This window comes from Psammomys obesus, unplaced genomic scaffold (assembly GCF_907164565.1).
Source record: "Psammomys obesus unplaced genomic scaffold, mPsaObe1.curated_primary_1811, whole genome shotgun sequence".
Lineage (NCBI taxonomy): Eukaryota > Metazoa > Chordata > Mammalia > Rodentia > Muridae > Psammomys > Psammomys obesus.
The window spans coordinates 7,361,327-7,373,487 of NW_026596445.1; the positions used below are offsets into that span (position 1 = coordinate 7,361,327).

A 12,161-nucleotide genomic window follows, 5' to 3' on the forward strand; every position below is an offset into this window, starting at 1 on the left:
AGACAATCACCTCCATTCACACTATTGAGAAATTATTTAGCTTTAGGGCATGCTTTTGAACATTTATTAAGTTACTTGATGTATAAAGAGCCTCAGCAACAGTTGGCAACACCACTCTCTTGGTGTGCGTCTTGGAGTATATATATATATAATGGAAACCCAGGCTAGCACAAGCATTCTTTTCTCTCTGCTTTCTGATTGTAGAAAGTATGTGATCAGCTGCTTCAAGATCCTTGCCTTGATGAATGGTAGTCTTGAAATAAGGCCCTTCTGCTATGACATGCTTTTATAATTTATGAAATTTTTATTTTATACAGCAAAAGGAAAAAAAACCCACAATGTTTATTATCAATGATAAAAGATAACAATTCCTGGAGATGACATGGACACAAAGGATCCATTATTCATACCATCACTATGGTTTTTTTCTTAATACTTACAGGTCTGGCCATCAGGTGAGCCAAGATGGGTGCATACAAATACATCCAAAAGCTATAGACGAAGAAGCAGTCTAACGTGATGTGCTTTCTTCTGAGGGTCCACTGCTGGTAATAACACAAGCTCTCTTTGCTGCACAGGCCTCGCAACCCCACCCGGCCTGACCTGATAAGGCACCTAAAGCTGGTTTACAAGACCATGCAAGGCTATGTCATTGACAGAATTACTTTCTGTAGTAGTGGCAGCAAAAGCCTGTTTCCTAAGGGTGCAGCTTATGGCAAACCTGTTCACCATAGTTAACCAGCTAAATTTGCCAAGAGCCTTCAGTCTGTTGCTGAGGAGAGAGATGGACACCATTGTGGGGCTTTGAGAGTCCTGAATTCTTACAGGGTTGTTGAAGATTCCACATATATGTTTTCTTGAGATTATTCTCATTGACACATTCCAAAGCTATCAGAAGAAATCCTGACACCCAGTGGATCATCAAACCAGTCCACAAACACAGAGAGGTATGTGGGCTGACATCTGCTGGCCTCAAGAGCCACAACCTTATAAAAGTTCCACCACACTATTGGTGGCTTTCACCATGCAGCCTAGAGAATGTGCAGTACAGTACAGTTCCATCATTACTGCTCATAAACATAACGTTTGAAAACTCATACCCAATAAAAATTGAGGAAAATTGTCGAAAAAATACTTACAGGTATATATATATTGAGCACACACCCGTTCCATTCTCACCACTACCCTCTATTTTCTTCCTCCCATTTGTGCTCTTTGCTCTTCCTAGACAATTCCACATTTACTCTCATTTAATATTTTATAGTCATATGACTTTATAAAATCTAGGAACCACAAGCAAAATAAATACAATTGCCTTTCCTGAAATGGGCTTAATGTGCTTAAAATGTTTGGCCAATAAGGCATTTCATATGATTTTAGTTTTGGCTAAGCCATCCCATCATGCTGTCGTTAACCCTGCTTAATTCTTCAACCTCAAGTATAGCCCTCTCTTATACATATGTATAAAGTTCTGAAGAATATACAAAACTATAATTAAAATATTGCCTCTTGTCCTATTCATGTTCAGGTCAACAACTTAAAGTCATTCTTAAAAAAAAATTTTTTTTAAATATTAGTTACAGTTTGTTAACTTTGTATCCCTGATGTATCCCACTCCCCCTTTTCCTCCCAATTCCACCCTCCCACCTTCATCTCCTCCCTGCCCCTTTCCAAGTCTTAAATTCATTCTTGATGTTCCATTTCCAAATGTGCTTTTTTAAATGTTGAAAATTATTGGAGACACTCACTGGGTAATTTTGTCATTATATGAGATGTTACTGGTAAGTTATGTTATGATTGGATACATAAAGGTAAATATAATCTGTGTTTAAGAAAAAAAAAGATATGTATATTTAAATTATTTTCCTACTTAAATATTGAACAGAAGTATATACTCCATTTAGTATATAAATAACATTTCACCTGCATGTGGCTAAACTCCCTCATGTTTCTAGAGGTTATTTTTTGTTTTATAAAACATCTTGCTATTTAATGCAGAAACTTATTTTTTAATTATTTTTTATTTTTTATTATTAATTACACTTTATTCATTTTGTATTCCCCCATAAGCCCCTCCCTCCTCCCCTCCCAATCCCACCCTCCCTCCCCTTTCTGCATGCATGCCTCTCCCCAAGTCCACTGATAGGGGAAGTCCTCCTCTCCTTCTTTCTGATCTTAGTCTATCAGTTCTCATCAGAAGTGGCTGCATTGTCAGGGTTCTAGGTTATCTCCACGGATAGTCCTTGGTTGGAGTATGAGTCTCTGGGAAGTTCCCTGTGTTCAAATTATCTTGTTCTGTTGCTTTCCTTGTGGAGTTCCTGTCCTCTCCAGCTCTTACTATTTCCCACTTCTTACATAAAATTCCATTCACTCTGCCCATCAGTTGGCCATCAGGCTCAGCATCTGCTTTGACAGTCTGCACTGCAGAGGCTTTCAGAGGCCCTCTGTGGCAGGTTCCTAGGTTGTTTCCTGTTTTCTTTTTCTTCTGATGTCCATCCTCTTTGCCTTTCAGGATGGGGATTGAACATTTCAGTTAGGGTCCTCTCTTTTGCTTAGTTTGTTTAGATGTAGAGATTTTAGTGGGTTTATTCTATGTTGTATGTTTATATGAGTGAGTATATACCATGTGTGTCTTTTTGCTTCTGGGACAACTCACTCAGGATGATCCTTTCCAGGTCCCACCATTTACCTGCAAATTACATGATTTCCTTATTTTTCATTGCTGAGTAATACTCCATTGTATAGATGTACCACAGTTTCTGCATCTATTCTTCAGTTGAGGGGCATCTGGGTTGTTTCCAGCTTCTGGCTATTACAAATAAAGCTGCTACAAACATGGTTGAGCAAATGTCCTTTTTTGTGTACTTGCGCCTCTTTTGGGTATATGCCTAGGAGTGGTATGGCTGGATCTTGAGGAAGCGCTATTCCTAGTTGTCTGAGAAAGCGCCAGATTGATTTCCAGAGTGGCTGTACAAGTTTACATTCCCACCAGCAGTGGAGAAGGGTTCCCCTTTCTCCACAACCTCTCCAGCATGTGTTGTCCCTTGAGTTTTTCATCTTGGCCATTCTGATGGGTGTAAGGTGAAATCTCAGGATTGTTTTGATTTGCATTTCCCTAATGAGGTTGAGCATTTCTTTAAGTGCTTCTCTGCCATTCGATATTACTCTACAGAGAATTCTCTCTTTAGCTCTGTTCCCCATTTTTTAATTGGATTACTTGGTTTGCTGCCATTTCAGCTTCTTTAGTTCTTTATATGTACTGGATATGAGTCCTCTGTCAGATAAAGGGTTGGTGATGATTCTTTCCCAATCTGTAGGCAGTCGCTTTGTTTTGATGACGGTCTCCTTTGCTTTACAGATGCTTTTCAATTTCATGAGGTCCCATTTATTGATTGTTGCTCTTAGAGCCTGTGCTGTTGGTGTTCTGTTCAGGAAGTTTTCCCCTGTACCAATGAGTTCTAGAGTATTCCCCACTTTTTTTCTAGCCGATTTGATGTGCAGAAATTTATTTTTATCAATTCATTTTGTGTGTGTGTGTGTTCCAGAAGACTGTTTTTTTTTTTTCCTCCTAGGTCTTTTAGTATTCTTATAATACTTTTTATTGAAAGGTAAGGATTGTACATTTTTATGGAGTGGTGTTTTGGTACATCTACAAACACTAGGTCAGGATTCTTTGGTTATTCATTGTCTCTAACATTTAGAATTTGTTTGTGATGAAGATACTAAAGTTTCTCTTTTCTGATCATTTTGACATACATGATACCATACTTTTAGCCACAATAACTGTTTGTTTATAACACCAGAAATTAGTCCTTCTATCTGACAGCAACCCATTAACTAATATCTTCTCACTTCACTATGGCAAGTCAGCTGTCTTTTCAGCCACTAATCTGCTGTCTACCACAAAATTGTCTTCATAGTCGCCAAATCCATTGCTTCAGATAGCTGCTTTGTTGGTAACCACATCTTTGCTGAGATGCTGCTCACCCCAAGTGTGGGCCATATTTTAATTCCCAAGTATAAGCAGGCTGTGGTGTTAACTAAACATTAGTAGAAACATACAGGTAACATGAGGAAACAGAGGAAAACAGGAAACTAGATATAAAAATAAATATCTCTTTCACAGGAGTCTTTCTTTCTTTTATACCTTATTCAGCTGCCATTTGTCTTCTCTCTCACAAAAAGGAGTCTCTTCTTAGGAATGTCACTTCCTGGGTCTTGGAACTTATCTTTCTCTGGCTATATCCAAGGAAAGTGTATGCAATCTTTATGTTCTTAGTTCCTTCCCAAGTTGATTGACAGTGGTAATATTGACTTTCTTCAATTGACCTGTCCCAGTGGTTCAAGCAGAGTAATAAAAATAGAATCTTAAATAATATTAAGAGCAAGATGCTGACAGGCTAGATCTGGATATGTGACACTAAACAATCCAATTTTTCCCAGCATTTTTTTCATTAGTAGATAAAGAAAATAACAGGCTTAAACACCCTATACTTGAGGGTGGGGGTTTTCAGGTTGGGCATTTCTATCATTTATTAGCAAATAATTGTTGAAGAAAAGATATCCCTTCTCCTAATGAAAAAGAATTACTATATGCAATTATGACTAAATACACATTTTGAAAAGAAAATAAAACTTTATAAGGCAGCAGTCTCCTTTTTTTCTTAAAAAAAAAAAAAAGCATGCACTTCACACTATAAAGCAGAATAGTCACCTGAGGTGTCTGCATTTGGTTTTATTTTTTCAGTCCACAGCTTCCTTGGGAAAATAGAAAAGCTTTACAATGCTGTGATTGTAATCATTCAACAAAGGAACAAAGGAATCTCCATCCCAGAACAAAGAACAAGTCCAATATCCTGAATGAGTTCCACATTCCTCGAGAATAGAGAAAACATTTATGTTCAGCCAAATTGGTTAGACCTCAACTAAAAGTTCATTAAAAGCTAATAACCCAATTCATGCTGTCTAATTACTAGGAATGCATTAAATGCAACTGAGACTGAAATTAGAAATGAAGACTGCTCTCTACACAAATGGGATGGAAGCTGGGAAAAGGGTTTATCATGTAATAGAGCTCCATGATCCCCCGGTATTTTAGGCAATGCTTTTGACAAAAATCTAGAAAAACTCCTTATGATAGACATCTTGCTTAGAGATTGCAATCAGAAACTTTCAAACTAAGAGGATATGCCAAGATCTCAATATACCATGTGAACTCCTCAGTGTGACTGTACAGATAGAATCTTAAAGTTGTAATATGTACATGGATCTGAAGAAATGTCAGGTGAAATGCCATGTAATATACCTCAATTTCAAGATGGCTTAGACTGTTTAGAATGTGATTACTTGAGTTTATCATTAAAGTTAAATATAGTTTATTATTAAAAACATATATTTGAAAAATGTAACAAAATTTATGATTTTTCTTTCAGTTCAATACTACATCTCACTATGTCTTCAAAGTTTCAGTAATCTTCAAGCCCTAATAAAAAGGGTAATTATAAAAGTCCCATGGATTTTTATTTTCATGTAAGAGAATTTTGAAGGTCTTTGAGAGAAGAATAAAAATGAATCTTTGAGGTACATTTTTTTTGTTTTGAAAAATGAAATTGAATTTTTAAAAATGCTGAGATCAGATTACTGAATTGTGGTTTTCATCAAATAACCCCGAGTCATTCAGTCAACAATCTAGCGATCTGATGGACTGGCATGCTCATGGACACTAACAAAATTCTCTTACTGATTCTTAGTGTGTTTATTTTCACCATGACTCTCATTTGGGAAGTGAATTATATCAAAAATTTAAAAAGAATAAATGACACATTTCCTTTTCTGCTTCTACTTATTCTTGTATGTCCTTATTAGAACTTATTTAAACAGTGTGACATTAATAACCAGATTTCACCACTAAGGTTGTTATGATTAATGCCTTTCAATAGTAAGAATATGTGCATGATGTACACACCAATATCATCATATTACTCCTACTCATTAATTATCCCATACTGATGGAATGATTCTTGCTGTGGTTTAAATCCCAGATTTTTTTTTTTTAATGCTTGATACCCAGTTTGTGGTGTCATTTTGAAGCATATAGAGCTTTAAAGGGGCATGATATGGCTAGGTTACTAGGGTATGTCCTTGACTATTAACACTTGCCCTTGGTTCTAGTCCTCTCTCTTCCTCTTCATCTCTTCTGCCATATAAAAAAACCTGTCACCACACTGTCTTGCTCCTACAATACAAAATTCTCCATGCTACCTTCCACGCCATGATAGACTATGACTCTCTAAACTCTTGAGCCAAAATAAGGCTTTCCTCCCTTTTAAGCCTTTGGAGAATGATTAAGATTAGGTAGACTCAGAAGAGATGAAACCCAATGATTGAATCTGGGTGGTTTTATCGCTTCTTTTAGGTAGTTTGTGATAAGAATGAAAAACAGTTATTGATTTCATAATTGGTCAAAGAATGGATTATATTCTTTGAATATTACCCCTGCAAATGTTGAATTTTGTTAATTCAAAAATATCCCCAGGAGATAAATATGAAAGAATTTCAGTGGGAAAGGCTTTAGTATCAAAAACTAATTGAAGGGAAGAAATGATTCACTGGCCAATGACTGGAAGATACTGCTTTTTTTTTTTTTTTTTTGAGTATGCAGCATTTATTACAAAGCCAAGAGATACAAATGACCCAGGACAGGAGGGAACAGTCACAGGACCTCAGACTCAGGACATGGTATAAACAGACACCATGGGCTCATAACCTCATATACCCTGGACTCCCCTCACCCCCTAGATCTATGTATACTTCAGGAAAGCTAGGTTGGCAAAGTCTGTCCTAATAGGTGGCCCACTAGGTAGAGTTGGAGTCCACTTACATTTTATTTTCTTGTGCTTCTGATGCCTCTGTCCTGTCCCTACTCTGCCTCAGCTGGGGATGAGAAAGTGAACTGGAGAGCTATTGGCTTTTGGCAAAACTGGGGTCTGTGTTTGTCTGGGGTTCCCCGCCTCAACTCTCCACACTAGGCCCCCCAGTCTTGCTAATATGGGTTCCAGGGTCAGGGTAGGGCAGGAAGAAATGAAGTGTTCAAATGCCCAAATCACACATGGATTTTTCAGGGCCGAGGTCTCCCCATAGTCAGACTCTTCTGTTTCATAAGGTAAAGAATGCAAAGGCCACACACAGCGGGGAAACGGAGGGGAGAGAGGGGGAAAGCAGTACTGTCTAGTCTTTGCACATAATTTCCACTGTCTGAGGAGGTGAGGGAAATTCCTTCTCCAAGGATATTTGATCCTCACAGCCAGAGGACAAACTACACTTGTAAAAGGCATTCTCTTAGAAATTCTGTGGACATTCAATAAGGTTGGACACTGATGGAGAGCAGCCAAGATGGACCCCATATCTAGTCAACTAGGGCTAAGGAAACCCAACATGCTTTCTTCTGCCCTGGGAAGCATAAGGGACACATAGAAGGCTTTAGTATTTCCAATGCCCCCCCCGACTTCCAGGTACCCCCAGAAGAGCAGAGCAAACTGCAGAAGACCCCTAGACCCTAACACCCCAACACACACACACAGACACACACAGACACACACACACACACACACACACACACACACACACACACAGTTTGTTTGCTGTAGCATTTAAATTAATCTGGTTAGTTCGCAGAAAATAAGTATGTATGTATGTATGATTTTTCCTATGTACATTGATAGCTAGCTAGCTAGCTAGATTTATAAAACCCATGGGAGGAAATACGGAAAGTCAAAGGTGGAAAAAGGGGGACCAGAAAAAGTAAAAAAGAGGGGGAAGGTGGCTGCTAAAGGGGAGGAGCTCTTTCCTCAAGTTAAGAGGGGTAAGGCGCTCCGTTAACTGTCATCTTGCGCCTCCTGCTGGTGGAGGATGGCTTATGCAGGCAGTTCGAAGTGCCCACTGTGGTGGTCCCACCAGCAGTCGAGGGCGGAGTGGGGAAGGTAGAGTGGGTGGCTGGGGGATGTGGGAGCTGGGAGAGTCATGGAATGGGATCGCAGGGCTGGGCAAGGAGGAGGAGGTGGCCAGAAGTGTGACAGGGCTGGAAGACTTGTCGCAGACTGACTCATACTCTGATGCTCCTCTGGTGCTGGTGCCCTCTGAGGGAGAGAACACTGTGAGCAGAGTGAGGAGCTTGGAGGCTGGCTGGATATGGTCCTTGAAGGGGAGAGGCCCATTAGGCTCACCCTCCACCAGGAGTAGATGTAGGCAGTGTCCATGAGGGTGTAGTGTTTCTTCAGGGGCTTGTCTTCATAAGGAATCTCCACCTTGTACTTGCTGGGCACATCCATTTTGTTGCGGAGGAACTTCGCGAGGTGCATAATGGTAATGGCTGCTGGGCATCAAAGGAAAAGCACCCCAGTTTTCTCCTTGTCCCCAACCCCATTTTCCAAGAGGCTCTTCTCTCTGTCCCTCACTCCTTCTTAGAACTCGATGGAAAGACAGACAGTCTCATCATTGCCCAGAACCCCCTTCTCCTGTTCTAGGACTCACCATGGTCCTCTTTGGAGCCATTGGGGACTGCAGAGGGAGACAGCTCAGAGGGGTTGGTCAAAGATAGAGCAAGGGACTGATGACCCTCCCTCAGTGGTTATGCTGCACAGAAGTCCCGTCGAAGCTTTATCTCATCTTTAAAAAGCCCAGGCACCAACTTGAGGACAATGTCCTGGAGGGTTTTGTTTGACCTGACGCTTAGCAGTGATTGTGTTTTATGACCTGGACATCACATATGGGGCAATATTTGTTGGTCTCCAAGTAGAACACTATGCAGGTTTTGCAGAAGGAATGTAAGCACTCCACAATGGTGGTGGCATCGATGAAATAGCCCCCGCAAAGGGCACACATGAGGTAAGGGTTCAGCTTTTAATCCGGTGGTCCGATGCATGATGCCAGGTCAGGACTGAGAAGACATGGGGAGCATCACCCTGGCTTCGGGGTCCAGTGGGTCTTGGGGAGGTGGAGATGGGAAGGACAGAAAGGAGGGGACGGGGCTCACAGCCCTTTCCCTTGCTTGGTCGGAGGGAGGGCAAGATGGTGTTGTTGTTTTTTTTTTTTAACCCTACTAGTGTTTATCATAGCATGAATGGTTGCTACTTTACAAAATATTTTATAATGTAGTACCTTGCCCATATGGATGACACTATTTGTGAAATAATGTTTGAGAGATTGGAGATAGAGTTGATCTATCTGTTCCAAAATGTTTATGAACTTCATTTTGATTTGCAATCGATGGTTGAAATTTCCTTTATCTTAGGAGATTAAAACATGATTTATAAATTTCACAACTAAAAAAAATTTCAGCCTGAAATCATATGTACAAGTAACATTATAAAGACTAATAAAGACTAAGCAGCTTATATTTAGGAATATATATATATATATATATATATATATATATATATATATATATGGTATGTAATAACTTTTAAATGGATACTAGACCTATAAGATAGGATAAGCATACTAAAATCTGCATACCTAAAGAAGATAAACAAGAAAGAGGACCCGGGGTAAGATGATCAATTCTCACTTAGAAAGACAAAAGGGATGAACATTGGAAGTAGGAGAAAACAAGTAAAAGAGCCTACTGCAGAGGGCATCTGAAAGACTCTACCTAGCAGTATATCAAATCAGATGCTGAGACTCATAACCAAACCTTGGGCAGAGAGCAAGGAATCATATGAAAAAAGGGGGAGTTAGTATGACCTGGAAAGGACAGGAGCTCCACAAGGACCTAATATGTGTGGGACAGGGGTCTTTTCTGAGACTGTTTCTCCAACCAAGGACCATGTATGGATACATCCTAGAACTCCTGCTCGGATGTAGCCCGTGGCAGCTCAGTATCCAAGTAGGTGCCTTAGTAAGGGGAACAGGGACTGTCTCTGACATGAACTCAGTGGCAGGCTCTTTGACCTCCCCACCCCCCAAGGGAGGAGCAGCCTTGCCAGGCCACAGAGGAGGACATAATAGTCAATATTGAAGAGACTTGAGAAGCTGAGGTCATATGGAAAGGGAGAAGGGCCTCCCCTATCAGTGGACTTAGAGAGGAGCATGGAGGAGATGAGGGTGGGATAGGAAGGGTATGAGAGAGGGGGGCTACAGCTGGGATACAAGGTAAATAAACTGTAATTAATATATAAAAATAAAAATTTAATAAAAATTTAAAAATAAAAATAAAATAGATTAAAAAAATAAATTGACCAAACCTCTGGAGTCTCAGGGTCTTCAAGAGGGCTGCTTCTAGCAAACACAGTGTATGAGCGGCAGCAGATCACTTAATTCAGAACAAGAAACACAAGGGTAAGGCAGGTGTCTCCAGGACTTATACTGGTTAGAGGAGAACTCCCAGAATACCAACTAGCCTAGTTATCCCACAGGACCATACATCTGAGGTTAGATGTGACAATTACCTGAGGTGTAATGGCCTTTCGGTGATCATACCCAAAAACCTCAGGAGGCTTCTTTTAGGAACAACCATCTTCCTGCCAAGGGGATTCCCCTGACCTCAGGATTCCAGCAGGTACAAGAAACTAGCAGCCAACACCTGAGACAGCCAGATGGGTAGAGGCTAGTGTAAAAGCACAATCAACAAAAGTCAAAGTAATATGGCATCTCCAGAACCCAGTTATCCAGGGGCAAGTAGCCCTGCACACCCTATCATAAGTGACATTAAAGAAGATGACCTTACATCTATGCTTATGAAGAGGAAAATGATGGAAACAAATAAAATGCATAAAGAAATAGAGAAAGATAAAGTCAAACAGATTCTGGCCATCCTTAAAGAAACACAGAAAGATACAGTCAAATAGTTAGTTGTTTTTAAAGAGGAAATAAATAACTGAAAGAAATAAAAGAAATAGAGAAAAGTGTAAACAGCTCAAGGAACATACAATCAGATAGATGAAGGAAATCAACAAAAAGTTTCAAGATTTGAAGATAGAAATGGAAAAATTAAAATAAACCACAAACGGAGGAAATCACAGAGAGAAAGAACTTAGAGAAGAGAACAGGAACTACAGCAGTAAGCATAACCAACAGACTACAAGAGATGGAAGAAAGAATCTTAGGTGTTGGAGATACAATGAAAGAAATCAATGTACCTGTCAAAAAATTTTAACTATGAAAAAAATTCTTGACACAAAACATCCAAGAAATCCAATACAACATGAAAAGGCAAAACCTACAAATAATAGGAATAGAGGAAAAAGAAGATTCCCTCCTCCAAGGCCCAGAAAATATCTTCAAGAAAATCATAGAAGAAAATTTCCCCAAATTAAAAGAGAGCCTGATAAGAATACAAGAGGCCTATAGAACACCTAATAAATTGGACCAGAAAAGAAAATGCTCCAGCACATAATAATAAAAAAGTAAGTATACAGAACAAAGAAAAAATACTAAAAGCTGTAAGGGAAAAAGGCCAAGTAACATATAATGGCAAACCCATCAGAATCACACCTGACTTCTCAACAGAGAATATGAAAGCCAGAAGGCCCTGGACAGATATGCAGATCCTAAGAGAAAACAGTTGTCAGCCAGGCTAATATATCCAGCAAAACTCTCAGTCATCATAGATGGAGAAAGCAAGATATTCAATGACAAAAACAAATTGAAACAATACCTACCCACAAATCCAGTGTTACAGAAGGTACTAGAAGGAAAAATACAACCCAGGAAAACTAACTACATTCAGGAAAACACAAGAAAAAAGTAACCTCACTACGGCAAAACTAAAAGTAGCCAAGCACACAAACACACTACCACAGCCAACAGCAAAATCAAAGCATCTAGCAGCCACTGCTCATTAATCTCCCTTAACATCAATGGACTCAACTCTCCAATAAAAAGACAGAGACTAACAGAATATATACGTAAACAAGATCTAACAATCTGTTGCTTACAAGAAACACACCTAAGTCACAGAGATAGACATTACCTGAGAATAAAGGGTTGATAGACGGTTTCCAAGCAAATGGACCCAAGAAGCAAGCAGGAGTAGCCATTCTAATATCTAATAAAACAGATTTTCAACCAAAATTAATCAAAAGAGATGGGGAAGGTCATTTCATACTCATCAAAGGAAAACTCCACCAAGAAGACATCACAATTCTGAACATCTATGCCTCAAA

At 39.5% G+C, this 12,161-nt stretch overlaps 2 pseudogenes; one reads left to right on the forward strand and one right to left on the reverse strand.

The window, feature by feature from the left end:
* Positions 1 to 465: 465 nt before the first annotated feature.
* On the forward strand, positions 466 to 1,035 carry LOC129669859 (60S ribosomal protein L15-like; annotated as a pseudogene).
* A 6,817-nt stretch (positions 1,036 to 7,852) lies between these two features.
* Positions 7,853 to 8,920, reverse strand: LOC129669860 (polycomb group RING finger protein 2-like; annotated as a pseudogene).
* Between the last annotated feature and the right edge of the window lie 3,241 nt (positions 8,921 to 12,161).